The following is a 17,415-nucleotide window of genomic DNA, read 5'->3' as shown; positions in this document are numbered from 1 at the left end:
AAAGTAGAGCAGAAGTTGTTTATTTCCTCTTTAGGCCAGTGCGCTCATTATGTGCTCATGTTTATCGTTGAAGCATAAAAGAAACGTCCAGTTTGTCCTATAAGCTTTTACCGTCCTCGCTGCCCGGACACTCCCCTTCTCTATACAGTGCTTTGGGTCTGCAGTTACATGACATATATCACTGCATCATTTACATATTTGACACCTTTATTTGAGTCTTTGGGGCCCTTATATTCACCAAGGCTTTGTCACAGAGCTGTCCTTGGCAACGATGAACAGATGGTGTACAAGCTCGGGACAACTTTCTGCACTCTTGTAGTTCAGTCGTTTTTGTGTTGTTTTGTGATGTTTTTGTCAGTGGCGCTCTTGGTGCAACATCCATTCATAAAAGTGCATTTGATTTCTTATTCATAGTGCCTTGAAGGGATTTTTCAGCTTTAAAATTTCATTCACCTGTTTCAGCACTTTGTAGTTTCTGGTGGTGAGGAGAAGAGATAAGAGAGGGAGCTTGAGTTGAAAGTTTTCATGAATGGACAATATGAATAGACATTGTTACGTCAAAATGTGTTTAGGGCTGTTTTATTTAATGTCTGCGCTGTTTTTTCTCTGCATTTGACCCATCTGTCTGTTGATTTTCTTTGTTGAAAACTGAAAATGAAGCAAGCAATGACACAAAAGAGGGAAGAAGAACATCACCTCTGCTCAATCAATGGGTCATTTTTCCTCAATCAGTGTGGTTTAGTTAAACTCTTGTCAATAAAGTACTAACTATAACTTATTTTTACTTTATTTTTATATTGTAATGTCTGCGCTACTGTCAAGGTGATTTCCCTTTTGGTTGAATAAACTTTGTCTTAGTTTATTTTGATAGTTGGTCCTATTGTTATTACTATTTCTATTTAAATCTGTATAGTAAAATGAATAAAAATGTATGTGTTATGGATGCTCTGCTCTCCCTTTGTAATAATACTGTAGTAGTAGCAGTACATGATCCTCGTATGATGTGCCTGTTTGTGAAAGTGGAGCCTGCTCAAACACAGCTCTATGTTTAGCACTGAGGAGTCGCTGTAACTCGACACAGTCACTACCTCACGTGTTTTTACTCACATAAACAGCAGCCCGGCATTTCACCTTTCAGGGAAGTTAGTTAGTAGTAACGAGTACAGTATAATTTGTTTAAAAATCATTTTACTATTAGGCCTATCATATAAAAGTCTCAAAATCAATCAATCAATCAATCAACATTTATTTGTAGAGCACTTTACAACACTCAAAGTGACCAAAGTGCTTCCCAGTAAAATCAAATTAAAACAAGTTAAAATCATACTAAAACAGTAAAACAGTCAAAAGACAAATTGAGATTTTTAGATATTTACATAATACTTTAAAACAAGCCCTATCTATATGTTGTTTAGGGTTGTTTGTCTAGTTGCTATCACAAAACATCAATCTGTAGTTTGCTAATAGCTGTGCTGCTTTCTGTCGCGCTGCACCGTTCATTAAAACAACAAAGAAGTCTGTGTGGAACTGAGAAATGCAGATTCTCCAGGAAATGTGTATTATATATATTTAATTTTTAGGTTGCTGTAATGGTCACTAGCATTTCTATTTCATGTGTTCAGTGGATATTGGAAACCCTGACATGTGGGGACCCTTTTTAATTAATCTCTACATGCTGCACTTAGGCCAGTTAATACGCAGCAGTAATATGTCATATCACAACTACTCAAATAAACACTTAGATCATCGTCATCGTCTTTGGCCCTCAGAAACAAACAGAAAGTATCAAAAGTCACCTCCAATCTCTCTCTCTTTCTCTCTCTCTAAAACCTTAAAATCAGGCAACATATCTAGGGGTAATAATGACTCAGACTTGAACTTTAACAGCCACATCAAATCAATAACATCAGCAGTATCATTTTTACCATCTAAAAACATTGCAAAAATCAAAAGTATCTCTAAACCAGAATGGGAGAGATTTATTCATGCACTTGTCTCGGACGGCTCACTGGCCTCTCCAGCTGCAGTACATTCAGAACACTGCTGCTCGGTCCTGACTAGAACCAGGAAGTATAAGCGCACAAGTCCTGTGCTCAGGTCTGCATTGACTTCCTGTGGTAGACTTTAAGACAGCTCTGCTTATGAACAAGTCTCTCCATGGACCAGCACCAAAATACATCTCCGACATGTTAGAGCCATATGAACCATCTCACACTCTGAGGACTTCAGGACCGACCTCCTGTTGGTGGAGTCAAGACTAAACATGGGGCATCAGCGTTTAAGTTTTATGCAGCTAAAACCTGGAACATGAAGATGTGAGCAGGCCTCTACTTTGACAATGTTTAAATCCAAACTTAAAACGGTTCTGTTTAGCTGTACATACAACTGAAAGGGTTTTTATTCTGCACTCTTTATGTTTTCTTTGTATATTCTTTCTTATTCTGTAAAGCACTCCGAATTACTTTGTGTATGAACTGTGCTATACAAATAAACTTTCCTTGTCTTGCCCACAGAGGTTCTCCTATGGGCTATTGACATTGACATTTCCAGATGGCGCTGACAAGGTGAATGTCTCTTCTCATGTGAAAGCTCTTTGGGGATTCTGGATATAGTGTTGTTTTTCCCACTGAACCTGTGCTTTAAGCTGTGAAATATTTACACCGCCTCACATACACAAGAATAGGCTGCTATGGACGTGAAGATATCCACAGTGCCCTCTGGGATATTTAAAGGTGCTCTATGTAGCTTTTCTGGTTGAGGGTCTAACAGCTGTTTGACTCCATTGCTTTGCCTGGAATCTCCGCAATATTGAAATACGCTCATCTATCTCACATTAATTCAGTTACAGTTTTTATTGCTATCACTTGAAAAACATGCATTCTTACAGTGGGTAGCCAATGAGGTGGTGGTGAAAAGTTACACATAGAGCACCTTTAAATAGGGTGGATAGAGAATTGGTGAGTGAGGCTGTTTTGTTTATAGTGTTATTTGCAGTTAACTTAGAAGAAATCAAAACGAAAGAGGAAAGGGGAAGGTTTTGGAGGCAAAAAAAAGAAAAAGAAAACACCATGTAAATTCATAACTACATGAGAATTTAAAGAATTGACCGTGTTTGCCTTGTGTAAGTTGATTTGCTGTTTTTATTATAGGTGTTTTTCTGCTATTTTGATTCAATTTAAGTTAAGTAGTTCAGAGGTGGGAGATATGTAAGGATTTTTTCAGTGTTCCAAGGCTGTAAAATACTGCATTCAAACACCATAACCTCACACCATCACTAATCATTGTAAAAGAAAGCACAGTCAATGTAGTAATTTGACCTTTTATTAATGATCAGCAATGCCAAACTCAAAGATACTCATATTTATTACAACCAGTAGAGCACTTGTAATATTGTTCCTCATGCTTTAACACTGATTGTCCAAGAGATGGAGCTGTAGAGTTTAGAAAGTGAAAGAGGCCAAATTCATGGCTCATTTTTGTCACATCACATGAGGTAAAACTCTACTGGTCTTTCATGATAATATGTTTTTTTTAACTTTTGTTTAAGTCAATATTTAACCCTTAATATGAGCTAAAACAGTCAAATCAACCTTTATTTAGGCTTATGTGTATGTTTTATTATTTCATCTTAATGCATTTATTTATTTATTTGCATGTATTTATTTTTATTTATTATTTATTATTTATTTTTTATTTATCCATCATTTTTTCGTTATTTATTTATTTATTTTGTATTTATTTATTTTGTATTTATTCATTTTTTTATTATTATTTGAGAGACATCAACAGTGTCATGAAGTAAAATATTCACGTAATAAAAAGGATCTTATTTTATTTAATCTGCCCCTATTGCAGATATTATGATAATTACTTTAAAACAACCATATTTGATTTCAGTCATGTTATACTTTTGGAGACAGCTATGCCTCTGAAAAATATATATTGCATAGCAGTCAGATTTGATTAAAATGACCTGTAGCATCATTGATAACCACTTACACTATCTGGACCCACGCCATCCAAATCCTCTCCTTCAAACACGTGGTCAGAAAACAGCCAATAAAGCGATCAATAGACTTTCACATTGATTTACTATTAGCCGCCATTATCTCTCATGATCCCGCCCGCAATTCTATGGCCATTTAAACATGTCCAACCCCCTAATGGTCTATAGAAAATCTGTATTGATTCAGTTCCTGCGTGTATCTAAAGATGAAGAGCGAAAGCTTTTTAAAATCATTTGTGTGAAACTGTTATGGCGATGCTGACACGTGAGTTACTGTTACAAAATGTGGAATAATATAACAAAGCGTCAAGGTATGAAGTCAGAAAACAGAATCTGAAAGAAGGCCATAACAATGATATGCATGATTAATATCAAAACAGTGTGAATCATCATTGTGTTGTTATAGTTTAGTGGCAGAATGGACCAGTGGTTGTCAAATAGTGCTGCAAAAGTACAATATCCAGGCAGTTTGAGCTTTAATCTTGTTAGTAGCGATGTTTATTTTGTTTAATAAAGCTTGAAATTTCATCCTTTATTACGCCATACTATTGTAACTACCGTATTCTCTCTCACCCCAATTCATCTTGATCTGGAGTTCAAAATGTATTGCAAACCGTTTTAAGATCAGTTACAGAGGTCCATAAGATGAAATAAAAAGAAAAAAAATTAGGTGAAGACGCAATGCACAAATCTTGATATGCACTCAGCTAATGTTTTATAAGTAATTGATTCCCTATATCGTCACTGTTTATTGGCAATGCCTTTCTTTTGTATTGTTTTGTTAATCTGCGCACCTCTGGGACCGTGTTGATCCTTTGAGCAGAGGGGATGCGTGGGATGGACAGGACAGGACAGGCAGGGCATAGGGACATTAAGTACCAACCACTCCCAAAACAACACGTCAGGGGAAAGGAAGTCACGGCATTAGGACTTCACTTTGTGTCACTCAAACGTCATCGAAATGTAAGGAATGAAAACGTACGTCAAGGTATTTGGGACGCAGAGGGTTAATAAAGGAAAGAGCTGATTTAGATGTAGATATGATTTTAATAAAAGAGATCTAATCTAATCAACAATAACGCAATGGTTTTACAGCGTGTGATCACGAGCGGGATTTAGGGGATTAAGCCGCGTAAGATGTGGTTTATATTCTTATTGCATTGGCGTATGAAAGATTCTCCGTGAAAGAATGTTGAAAATAGAACATTTCCTTTTGTAACTACACTTTGCACTGTTCTTGCTAACCCTTTGTGTACAGGGTGTCCATAAAGTATTTACAATTTAAAACAGGGGTGTCAAACTCATTTTCACAAAGGCCCACATCAACAAAATGGTCACTCTCAAAGGGCCAGATGTCACTAACTGTAAGATAAATATCACTAACTGTAACCAAATTTAATGTAAAATAAATGCAACTTCTTTTGAATCGTGTTAATTAACCATTTCTATATTTATTATTTATTCAAGCTACAAATATTGCATATGGATTTGCATAGATATGAAAAAATGGCTGTTTAACTGTGTATCTAATGATAAACTGACATTTTAAAACAGTCGTGGGCCACATAAAATGATGTGGCGGGCCGCATTTGGCCCACGGGCCTTGAGTTTGACATATGTGATTTAAAACATGTATTTGCTAAGATATTTTAATCAGAATTGTACTCAGTGGTTTCCAAAGTTTTTTACCTCATTTAATACACCTCTACATGGACACCGTTAGTCACATGAAGCACATCAAGACAGTACTCGATTTCTTGCCTTGTTCGCTGCATCATAAACTCATCAATGGGTGCAATCACATCTGTTCTTTTTTGCTTTAGTTCAGTAATGTCCCCATAAAACCACATTGTGCCTTCTCTTGAGGAGGAGCCATTTCTCAGGGGTTCATTCAGTTTAATCAACAGGATGCCTGAAACACAAAAAAGCAATGTGATTTAAAACTTTTATAACCACTGAGTACAATAGAACAAATCAGATTAATGTATCTTATCAATTGCTTTTGGAATTAAATTTTAAAATTGTAAAGAGACTGCGCATTGCATACTGACTGACACATCTGTATTTCTATAGATATTTATATGATGTTGAGGAAATGAATTTATATAGCACTTTGAAGACCCCCCTAAGCATGTTACAGTTCACTATTCTTTCATTACTCAGTGGTGATAAGATGCTAGTTCTGGTTGATTCATTTGCAAACTCTAAACTACATATCTCACAGATGAGGAGTGGGGTTGAGTGTATATTCTACTTGTATAGCCACAGCTGCCCTCTTACAGACTGGCAAAAGTGAGGCTGCCAGTCTGCACCATCGGCCCCTCATCCCTCACACACCTCATTCATACTAAACAATGTGCAAGCAGCTAGTTTTACTCATATATAACATTATTATTTTGAGTAAGTATGTCTCAGTAATGTCTCTTGTGGATCAAAGTCTAAATTTGGACATTTGATCTGCAGCACATGTTGTGTTTCTTCTCAGCCCTGTCATTCTATGCTGTTATAAGTAAATACCCCCACACCCCAAGAGACAGGACTGTTTTTGGTAAAGTCTTTCTACATTTCTCTTCTCTTGGCCAAAATCCACTGTGCCTCGAACAGCAGCTAAGCTTTCTGAATGCAATCTGTGTATACACCGGTGCAAAAGTGCAGTCGTTGTGTTTATGGATGTGTCACTTAACATAACAGAGTCAAATTCTGCGCGAACAAATGAGGTATTTTAAAATGTTGATCATGGTGACACTAAGCAGATCTGTACTTCACTGAGTATACCATGGTACGATAGAGCGTCATTAGCAAATGCAATACTACTCGAGGAAATGTGTGACTGTTTAGAGTGACTTTAGGTTTGCATGTGATCCATTATTTGCTTGTTATTTACTCAAATACATTACATATTGCTTTAGCTCCTTGTGATCGTACACCACTTTTGTAATCACAGCTGGGAAAGAATGACAGAATAAACAAGGCTGCCAGTCTAAGCCATCAGCCCCTCCAACAACCACCAGTCAACCAAACGGGAGCCTGCCTCACAGAAAAGAAACTTGAATATAATAAGAGTTTGCGGCGCACCCGTTTAAACCAGTAGCGTCCCAGCGGGTGCTAACATCTGTCAGTGTAAGTCTGTTCATTTCCCCACGCTTCAGCTCTCATCAGTTTCATATTGGCTAACGCACAAACGGAAAAAATACTTGTATTATTTACTTAAATGTCTTTTATGCTCAAAGGGGTTGCCAAGATAAACAATGCATATTTTGTAACAGAGCTAGATTTGTCCCTCGTGGGTCATTATACAATCCAAATGTATGTTTCTGTTGGTACGATGATGCTTAAATGGGCGTTTGCTCTGACTGATTCTGCGCTGCGTCTGTCTGTTGCATGCCAGGCTCTCAAACACACTGAGCTCAGAGCAGATGTGAACAGGACTATCTAAAAGAGTATCAGCGCTTAAACAATGTCTCAAAGGAAATACCAGGGCCCACTGCCAACTGCTCATGACTCAACTGACGAATGAGTATACAACAAATACAAACAATAGATTACAACATGTTAATGAAAGACGCAGTCAAGATAGCTTTGCCTTTGCAGTTATTTCAAGTGTTTTTTTTTTTGTCGCTCATTGAAAAACAGGCTTAATTATCGGATTTATACCTGGTGGCACCAACGTCTGTGGAGATATATCAGTTTATATTAGATTCACATATGTTTAACACACAAACCCTGCATATTTAGGCTGAGTTCTTCTCTCAAACTGAAAAAAACTTGTGATTTTGTGATGTCAAGTGTCAATACAGGAAGTGCCCCATTATGTTTTTAAACTCCACATACCTTTACTAGATTAATTTGGATAATTTCAGCCCTGGAATTGCCCGTTTCTACTGAACAAAAGGTAAAAAGGCGGCTGTTAACTTGAAAACTCCCGCTTCATGGAGCATTTTGAGTTTTGTAGATGAAGACACCCCAGTAATTTAGTGTTAATGTTACTCAAATGGGTGTCAATAAAACAAAACGCAACTCTAAGGATGCTTTTTACATCAGATAACAGCATTATAACATGACTCAAAGCTCAATAAAGAGTCAGTTTTGCGTAATATAGGACCTTTAAGCTGAAAAGTTACGCATCTTTAGGTAATTGTGAAGCGTGTGTGTGATTACGTTGTGGAACTAAGACTCCTTTTGCAGGCTCTGATGAACGCTGAAGCAAAGACGAAGACGGTATTCCTTGCAAGAAATAGGTCCGACAGCATCTCTTCTAATGTCAGACCCCGAGTCATGGAAATCACCAGGTTTATATAGTTTGAGACGACCAGAGGACACGCATTTCAAAGTGCGGATGTGACACTCCTACTGAGGTGTGGTCAGACGAGCTCCTGGAAGCGTTCATGAGCTGGATCACCTCAGGATGTAACATGTGGAGTTAAAACAATACAAGGTGTGATACATTTCAAAGGAGAGCGATCTCAAAGCCAACTATTTGGTCTGATTGCATCTATCAGCACATACATTACAAATAGTAGTATATGTGCTGATATCTTGACAAGATTTGCAACCAAAAGGGAACAAAAGGGTTTACGTGAAAGGTTTTCTAACACTGTCTTTGACTACGAAACCAAATGAGTTTTAGTTACAAGACCAATTGATTTCTAAAAGGTAAAATAATCACACAATATGTTAATTTCCTTTACAATTATCCCAAATGTGCAGATTGGCAGCCTCTTTTTCATCGCTCAGCCCCAGAAAAGTTCCTTAATGCCCCTATAAGATTTAGATACAATGTTTGTTCTCGGACCAGCATCTAAAACCACAGGTGTTCATGATGGCGCAGCATTATCACGGTGTTAATCTCCTCCTCACATCATTATAGAAAGTGTGGAGGAGATGATCTAATCTTAATTAGTCCTGATAGAGTGATGTAATGTAATGTGACTCTGCTAATGCGCTTGGATTGGATTCACAGCAGACACTTCAGACATCAGGCTTCAAAAGTAACACTGCTGCCATGTCCTGTGGTGTGAAGCTGCAGTCGTTCACGCAAAGCTGTTGTTGGAGCCACGTCAGTAGAACCAAACTTACAAAACCCAAAAGATAAAATACGATGTTATATTTTTAGTAGAACGTGCATTTGTGTTTCCACAGTAGTATTTCTTGTTTGGTTTGTCAAATCTCAAACGTGCACGCATGTTTCTGCTGCTGATTCTCAGTTTGACGTCAGTTTTAAATACGTCATTGACCTTTGACCTCTACCAATAATATCCCTATCAGCTGAGTCTGAGAGAGGAGCTCTGTGTTTAATAACAAAGATATCATCTGTTTGGTGTGATTAAAATATGAAAAATGAATAAGGCATCTGTTTAGTATTTTTGTGATTTTTTTATATTAGAAGTATTCAACTGACCAGTGCTTATGAAATACTGGTGTCAAAGTACTAAATATATCAGAAGCTACTTTTGACTTTTTAGACAATATTGATTTTGTTCATTTTGGAGTTTCGCTACCAATGCGCAGCTCCTAAAATTCACTTTTCTTGTCACTATCTACCACAGAGACGAGCACGTGACACCACCAGGCCAAATTACAGGAGGTCATGTTTTTCAAGGTATTTTTACTTAAGGTATATTTAAGCACAGACTTTACCCATAATTAAATAAATGCAGGCCATCTGGGCTATTAGTGACTAAATCAATTTAAGGTCGACTAAACACATGTCCATTAGTTAATCAGTTGTAGACAGATAATACTTCAGTGTCAGATCACAGATCCAAAATTTGTTTCACAATGAAACATCAGCTCTGTCACTTATACACAACAGAAGGACACCACACAGAGACATAAAGACACAGGACAATTTAACAAACACTGTCTTCTGTTCATCATGGCATCACTGATTTTATAGATTAAGCTCCTCATTTAGCTTCAGGAGAGGCTGATGTTTGAAGGACTGTCTGAGTCTAGTCCTGTTAAAAATGTAAATTCTGTGTTTAGAACATGGTCTGGGCCAGAGATGATGTTCTTGGACAGTCCCATGGTGTTATTATGGTACACGGCCTCAAACAGTCTGTCCAGAAGTTGGCCCACAATCTTCTAACTGTTCCAGTGCAGATTTTGCAGTGGCTGACAGACAGCTGTATCATGCATCACTACAGTACTGCACCACACTGAGGATGACAGAGCTGAAGGACAGAAGGAGCACCTGATAAGAGGCCCAAAATGACCCAAGGCCACGGAGGAAATATATTCTCTGGCTGGTCTTTTTATAGATGAAGTCCATATGATGTTTCAAAAATAATTTTGAGTCAATCATTACACCCAAATGCTTATATGATTCATGCAGACATCATTAATGACTGTGGGAGCTGCAGGTGTAGGTTTGATGCAAAAAGCTACTTCCTCTGTTTTGTTTATATTTCTTTCCAGACCATTGTTTTTGCTCCATGCAACAACCATGTCCACGCCATGTTGGTGTAACCCAGGACTGTCTGAGTTAGTCAGCAGTGTTAGCAGAGCAGTATCATCTGAATACTTGAACACAGACTGATTATTTGAAGATGAACGGCAGTCTTCTGTGTATAACGTGAAGAGAAGAGCTGAACTAACACAGCCCTGGGGGCCCTGGTTGTGATGACAGAGGACAGTGTTTTATTCATCATCACCAACTGGATTCTAGGGATGAGGAACGATCCATACCAGTGAATCAAATATGGATGAACTCCCTGATGGAGCAACTTGGAAATGAAAATGTCCGGTTGTTTTGTTGAAGGCAGATGAAAAATCTAGAAAGAGAGCTCTTGCATAGTAATGTGTCACTAAAAGGCGTCTTGGCGTGGTGCAGGCAGAAGCTCTCAAAGCTGCTTATTCTCTCAAAACTTCATGATGCTATTTATTAACCCAAAGTGCACTGACCCTGTATTTTTGTTTTGATACAAATGTGCCATTCGTGTCCCTGATTGACTAATCCACATGTCAATCACACCTATCTGAACTCGGAGAGATTCACCGGTGACCAGGCATTAATAGAATATTGTAATAAATAATAATACATTTTATTTGTATTGCATTTTACATTTCAAAGAAATCTCAGAGTGTTAATTGTGGAATATTGTGGAACATACCAACGTTTCCATGGAGACAAGCAGGTGGTATACCCTCCAGAAAAGTTCCAAAGTGCACCTTTAAAACCTGCTGTAAGGCCATTATAGTGAATGAGGCTGAGGTTGCATTGGACCTTGAAGTGGTCATGACATAATCACTTAACAGCTGCATAAATTCTGTAGATTACATTCTGAAACACAGACTGTGAACCCATCTGTTGATACGGTGGCACTAGTTTGTAACAGTGGGAGAAGCGCAGACATTTAACCACCCAGTGTCCTAACTAACTCACAGACAGGACGCACGCTGATAGGACGACATATGGTACTGGTGTGGCTCCAGTTATGGACAGGCAAACTTCATTACAAAACAGGCCACAAGGTATGTTCAAAATCACTCACATTGAAAAACAATTTATGGACAATATAAAAACTTTAGCAGTCAAATGAATTTAAAATGAATTAGTATAGCACTGTAAAACGTAACATGTACGGGTAAATGGTCAAATTCATGTTACTACGAAGAAAGGTGTAAAAATGTATTAAGGGAAGACATAAGTTTGCGTTTCTGAAGTAACCTTTACATGTTGCATTTTTTTTCAAGGAATCTTTACATGTGACACTTTACTGTGATACTCAGGGCCGTCCCTATAATCAGACTAAGCAGCTGCTTATGCACCGAGGCCACCACAGGGCCCCCAAGAGCCCATATACTGACGATAATGTTTGGAATTTTTTTTCTGAAAACTAAATGGAACTCAGGTGTAATTTATATATAGTCTACATATCCATCTTGAACGATTAGATGTGTTTTATTTCCAGTAGCTAAATATGTGCTATCTACAGTTGTTTTTTGAGTCAGGCAGTGGTGTGGACAGGTACATGTTTACACCGGTGGATCCCTCCCCTCCAGGTGCATTCTGGGAGCTCTGAGGCAGCAGAGGGACATTTGAATGAGTGTTTTACAAACTAAAAGACTAAAATTTAGTGAAGTTCAGTTTATCTAAAGTACAGGACAATGTTTGAAGAGTCAGAGGACGGAAGTTTTGGGGAAAGAGGAACTTTTCAGAGAAGACTCGAAATATGTCCCACTTTACACCATGAGACCTGCAGGATGAAAGAGTGAAGCTGGACGAGGACCATTCTGCAGACAGGACACCTCAGAGGGACAGAGGACACACCTCAGAGCAGCACAAGGACAAAGGGTGAGTCTGTTTATTACACTGGCTGTTTGTGGCTGTGGCTTGTCCTTTTTGGTATTTTATTTAGATAAGCATCTGGCGTTAATATTTACCACTTCCTCTTTGCTAACTGCGCTCCGAGCTAACTGCTAACAGGCTAACGGCTAACACGCTAACTGCTAAGACGCTAACTGCTAATGAGCCACTGTTAGCATAACACTGACAGTTGTGTTATTTTTACCACAGTCACATTTTGACCAACATGGACGTGTTGTACGTCTTTTAAAAGCTCTAAACCCGCTCTATTCAGTCACTAAATGCAACCAAATAATCACTAGCAACATTAGCATGCTACTACAGTAAACACGAGCACTGCGCTGGTGTCCTCTGTGAACTATAAAGACCTTTAAAGTCCTACGTATTTTGTATATTTCATGTGACAGTCACATACGATTATAGCTGCGCTGAATATGTAGTACAATGTGCAGCTTTATGTCCAGAGCGGCTCTGTGGAGAGATGAGCCGTGAGTCAAACAAGAGGCAGCACAAATACAGTGGTATCGGCTCTTGGTATCGGCAGCCTATTGGCAAGTACAAGTACTATCACCCGATACTGGTGTCGGTATCTGTGCATCCTACTCATTTGTATGCGCATTTATGTGAAATCACAGCATCCCAAGCCTGACAATAAACATAAAAATAATGTGATCCTAAAATCCTCTCTCATTTAATGTTCAGTCCAAATGATCTGATGATTATAAATCTGATGTTATGTCCAGGCTGTTTCTCTTACGCAACTCTTAACTTTGATCACTGCTTTGTACTTCTTGAGTGGTATAATTTTGAAGTAAATGTGCCCTTGCCTAAGTACACTGTGTGGCTACTCTATCCAATTCTGCATTTTATGACAAGAATTGATAAATGTAAGCTCACTTTAGTCAACTGGATCACATACAAATGCACCAGAAACCAAGAAAGAGTGGCAGAGCCCCCTTGCTGACATGTTTTTATACTGTTATACTTGTGGTTATTGCTGTTGTGAGCCTCTAGAAATTGCAGTCATTTTATCAGTGGTTGTGTTGAAGTGGTGTGGGGCCCCCTAAAGGCTAGGGCCGGCCCTCGTGATTCTGTATATATTTGATCATTTTAAAGTACAGTATAGGCCATATGTTTTAAGTATAGGCTCTATTTTAAATATTTTGGTTACTGTTTAGTTTCTGCTTTAACAAAATGCCAGTCTTATTATAGAGCACAATGGACATATTTGAATCTACCAAAAAGATGTCAGCTTACACCTCCACTATTATTATGCCAGTGATGTATGTAGTAATCGCCTTGTGTACAATATCTTAGTCATTTAGATACAGTACAGTTATTTTCTAAGAAGGTACTGTTAGTGGAGTCACATTTATAAACGACTTTGGTTTGGTCACTCTATTGCAGATTTGCTTCTCTTTTCTCCTCCACATATCTTCTGCAATTTGGTCATTCTGCCTTGAGAGAACAAGACCAGAGCTATGATGGTTGGCTAATCAAAGAGACCACAGACTTCATACAAAGGACTTGGCAGTACTGATACTCACGAGATGACAGATGTACATTTGAAAAGAAAAATTATTATGTTTTGAATAGTTAATTGATATGGAAATAATGCTACCTTTTTACCACTCTGAAACTCATAAAAAATCCATGTTGTAATTCACAGTTTACAGTTCAAAATGTGTGGACTGACAGTATTCCAAACCATGTTCTAATCTTAGTTTTGAATAGTATTCATTCCAGATATGTCAGGTATTGTGCACATACCCGAGTGACAACTGCCTGAGTACTTTTAGGAAATATTGTGACGTCGCTCTGTGTGAAGTGCTCTTTGTCTGCTCTTTGATTGTTGTCCATTGATGTCACGACTGTCTGGTATGTCATGAAAGGCGATACCCTGATGCCACTTCGCTCTGGTATTTGAAAACACTTTATCTGATTGGGTTAGGTGGTGCATTCATCCTACTGCAAACTGGATACATTTTTTTAGAAAGACTTGTTTTGTTGAATTGTGCATCTTTTGATGAGTGGTACATTAGGTGTAGATGGATGTGTAATCAAAGGAGTACTATAGCGTTTAATAGTGAAAGTAGTAGCTGTTGTTGATGTAGTTGTTTTTAGAATTCGTCACATGAAAGGTGGGAAAGGAAACAGTTCACAATCCACACGTATGGCCTATTAGTATTTTCATTCACTTAGTACTTAGTGAAGTAAAAGTACTGTTATCTGAGTACTGAACATGTACCTTAACATACAAACATTATGTAAAATCTGGGCAAATAGGAGTAGCACAGTCCACAGACCTGTTCCTTTACAAGAAAAGTATATGAGATTTGTGTTTAAAATGTAATTGCTCAAATGTTTCGATATCAGAGTGTGAAGTGCAAATATAAGCTGTAATTGAATAAAAAACAAACTATAACACAATTTCAACTTTCTAACTTTAGTCTTTTTTTCATTTATGATCAATTATAACTTTTATTTTGCCTGCTTGTCTCCAATTGCAGGTGTTTTCAATTGCTAAAGAAATACATAAGAAAAACAGGTATCCTTACATTCTTTTCTCCAGGGCAATCTTCCACCAGAAAAGTTACATAGTTTAACTTTAACTTGCACCACACCTTATGAGAAAATCCAAACTACCAAATTATACAGTTGGTCAATACGCACTGTCCTTGTTATAAATAAAAAAAACAAAACATAAATAACTAAATACACAATAAATAAATACACAAATATATAAATAAATACCTCAATCATGAAAATTCACTAATATACTCTTTAGCAGATGAACAAACACATAAATCCTTGTTATATCACTATTACAGTAAGCGTCCACAGACTGAAGACATTAGGACCAGACCTTTCACAGCCCTGCACTTTATGAAAAGCAGATATGATCAAAAATATATTTATAGAGATTAATACCTCCAATAAAAAGATAATATTTTGATTCATACTTCATCTGTTTTCATGAACTTTCTTGACAAATTTGGAAGTAAATTAATTTAGATGAAGTAGATCTGGGGGATAGGCTAACAGTAATATCCCAGTGTCTTTGTATTTGGCAGGATTTGCAGGTCAGATCTAGTTCAAACTCAATGCTTAAACTCTGTAGGATCAGGAGATTTGGACTCGTAGCTCTGACCTAGACTGACTCAAATTACATCTGGATTTTCACTGATAAAATTTATCGCACTCAAATAATAAATTCCAGAGTGGACCCTATTTAAATATACTTTGCTCATTTATATAAAAATGGGAAAAGGTGACAAAGGGAACCATCAGATCTCTTGAATGTACATACGTAGTTTGACTTTACTCTTGACCTATCATTACCCTACAACTGCGACTATCACCTACACATGTCATCTATAGATATTAAAACCCCACTACGTAACATTTTATCCAAGAAACTGACTAAAATCTCCACAAAGTTACATAAAAATGCTATACAGTACTTCAGCTATATATGAAGTTTAGCAATGATGGGTGTAATGATGAAGAACTATTACCCTAGATTAAAATATCCCAGTTTATGTAATTAATGCACAGGAGTTTTCCAATTAAAGTCCAGAATGAGTAACGTTAATTAGCCAAGCTTTTTGACATTTCGCAGGTGGCATTAAGGACTAACTGGAAATACTTCTATACAACGAGCAGAACATTACACATTTGTGGTCGATATAAAGTTGTAGTCAAAAGTTGATGAGTGATTAATATTTAAAGGTCAGGGAGAAAGTGCAATTATGTCCACCACTTGAGCCGCTAATAGCTAATAAAGGCTAGCTTGATTTCACATAATGAGAAGATGCAGCTTTTAATTACGACTGTTATGTTTTTATGCATAAATGGACTTGACAAAGCTGAGTAAACACACTGAATAGACTTGCGTTGGTATTTCACTACATTCGAGGGTTGTGTCTTGAGTGTCTTGCACAAGGACACAACGACAGCATTCATCTGTGGGAGCTGGAATCACACCTGGCAATCTGTGAGTCAGTGGATTTGACCGCTCAACAAACAATGATGTTTATGTTGAGAGCGGGATTTGAACCGCCAACCTTCGGATCAGTGGACGAACGCTCCAAATGTGCTACTGTCGCCCGCTGAGTTTGGACATTTTCTTGATAAGCCATGTGCTTTTTACTCATTTTTCTCTTTGTACCAGTTAAATCTTATGCTTATGTTGCTAATGTAGCTCATCATTTTACTCATTTGGGCGTTACACAGGGGAATCTTGTATAGCTTGACAACTACGTGGACTTTTATCTGTATTTTAAAGTCATCATACACTTGCAGAACACGTCTTCAGTCACTCTACGAGACTTAAAACGCACACATTCAGTCTGTCTTGCTAAACGGCACAACAGCTGTATGCATTGTCAGAGCTAAAGGCGCGTACACACTTGTTCCCGGTTAAGCTCAAGTTGACTTCCAATTAAAGCCACTGTGCCACTGTTTGTTTTGGTAGAATAGCGTAGGGCTTATTTTCCCATAAGCCCCAAACTCTTAACGCTCTCAGGTCCCACAATAACTACAAGAAGAAGGCCTCTGCACTATGTTAAGTGGATTAACCTGCCGCGCCTATATTTGACACTTGTCCCATGGAAACATTTATCATCTGTTGACATATGAGGCTACTATATGAAGGCCGCAGACATGCTCCTCCCGCTCTCTCTCTTTCCATCTCTTTTTTGATACGAGTTCAATTGGAAAAGTAGTAAGTAGTGTAAAGGTTATGGTAAGTCTCCAAGAATTAATTTAAGTCACAGAGTAGTGTCGGGGCAAGACTCATGGACGGAGACGGATGGTGGGGCCAGAAGGAGAGAGGGAGAGAGGGAGAGAGATGGGACTGAGGGGGAGAGAAGAAATGAGAGGGGGGAGAGAAGAGAGAAGATGGCAGAGGGAAGGAGGAGGGGGATGAGAGAGAGTGGGATTTGGAGAAAGGGGAGAGAAGAGATGAGAGTGAAGAGAAGGCAGGAGAAGGAGAGAGAAAGGAGGGAAGAGAGAGAGAGGAGAGAGAGAGAGGGCAGGAGAAGGAGAGAGAAAGGAGGGAAGAGAGAGAGAGGAGAGAGAGAGAGGGCAGGAGAAGGAG

The sequence above is a fragment of the Periophthalmus magnuspinnatus genome, chromosome 14, assembly GCF_009829125.3.
Source record: "Periophthalmus magnuspinnatus isolate fPerMag1 chromosome 14, fPerMag1.2.pri, whole genome shotgun sequence".
Lineage (NCBI taxonomy): Eukaryota > Metazoa > Chordata > Actinopteri > Gobiiformes > Gobiidae > Periophthalmus > Periophthalmus magnuspinnatus.
This window is presented reverse-complemented; position numbering follows the sequence as displayed.